Here is a 1,677-nt window from a genome sequence, read left to right on the forward strand (position 1 = left end):
CTTCTTCTTCTTCTTCTCAGCTGTCCCTGTGCTTAGTTGTTTTCCGCAGAGAAAGCAGATTTATATTAGGGAATTCATCATTCATTTCCTGTCATGCAGCTAGGGTTGCCAGCCCCCAGGTGGGAGCAGGGGATACCCCAGTTTCACAGGCTCCTGCCTGCTGCTGGCCAGTGGGGAGAAGCTCCGCCCCCATCAGCCATGACCCAACACAATGTCCCCCAACGTGATGACATCACGCAGAAGTGACATCATCATGACAGGGGCATCACGCAGTGACGCTCTGGTATTTTGGGGGAAACTCTATGCCCAAAATACCAGAGCATCACCACGCAATGCCCCTGGCATGATAATGTCACTTTTGTGTGTCATCGTCACATTGGGGACATTGTGCATAGTGACGTCACCCTGCCCCCCCACTCCAAAAAAGCTCCCACCTACCTCCACTGGCGAGAACCTAGAACCTGTCAATCCTACATACAACTGGACTTTGAGGTGCATGAATTTGGATGGGAAGAGACGTTTAGTTACTATTACCGCCAGCCTGAAAGAGTAGGATGCTGTGAACCAAAGCGCCTTCTCCACCATCCCCTCCCCCAAAGGGTTGATGGGAACAGTGTTGGGCCTGGGCTGATCTGCAGGTGTTGTTAATTGGCTCTCTGGCCTGCTGGCACCTTATCATCCTCAAGGCTGAAGATGGAGGACAGTTAATTGGTTTCTCATGGGAACCTATGATCTGAGATGGGAGGGGGGAAGTTGGGAGAGGTGATGCCATCTTCCAGAAGTTTCTCTTGGAGGCACATTGTGATTGAATATCGCCATCACCTGACATGCTGGGCAAAAAGCTATAATTCAGTTGTGGCCTGTGGGGAAGCTAGCTGAGATTTTCATGGACTATAGGCCTGCAATATGCTTCACAATTGCTAGAGACATAGCCGACACTGATTTGCAGCCTTCCTATTTGCAGCTTGTAAAGTTTGTGCCACCTAATGCAATTTGGAAAAGTGTTACGTAGTGAAGCTAGCTCTGTTGTTTTTGTTTTGTATGATGCCTGAGAAATGTGTTGGCAATAACAATTTTTTCCTTCTGCATACTTTTGAATGAACTAAACATTATTTTATAAACATCAGTCTGGTTCTTGTGCACACTCACCCTGGGAACCCGCAGGGTCTAACTTCTCATTTTCCTGACAGATACATATTTTGTACAGAAAGGGAGGTTTCTAGCAAGGAAAGGTGTATCTTCGAGCTAAAATATGGAATCTGTAAAATGTAAACTATGAATGTGCACTATTTACAATTGTTGTTGTTATTATTATTATTATCATCATCAAACTATATACCCTGCCTTTTTCTTCTGATGAGAACCACCAAGGCCCTATGTATTGACTATACTGTTTGGAAAATTTCAATGGCAGTACATCTGAAATACTACCAAGGGTCTTTTCGTAGAAAAAGAGGTGCAGGAGCTCATTAGCATAACTCATTAGCATAACTTATTTGTATATGCCACACCTCCTGATATCACCAGAAGTGTGTCAGAAGGCAACACCCACTGCTCAGGCTCCACTGGACTGTTTTGGATTTATAGCTGGGGGCGGGAAGTGCAAATCTGTCCTCACAGAGGAGGGAGAGCTTGTACCTGAATAAAACCTGGTCTTAAAGGTGCCACTGGACTGTT

The sequence above is a fragment of the Gekko japonicus genome, unplaced genomic scaffold (assembly GCF_001447785.1).
Source record: "Gekko japonicus isolate JY-2015 unplaced genomic scaffold, Gekko_japonicus_V1.1 scaffold1151, whole genome shotgun sequence".
Lineage (NCBI taxonomy): Eukaryota > Metazoa > Chordata > Lepidosauria > Squamata > Gekkonidae > Gekko > Gekko japonicus.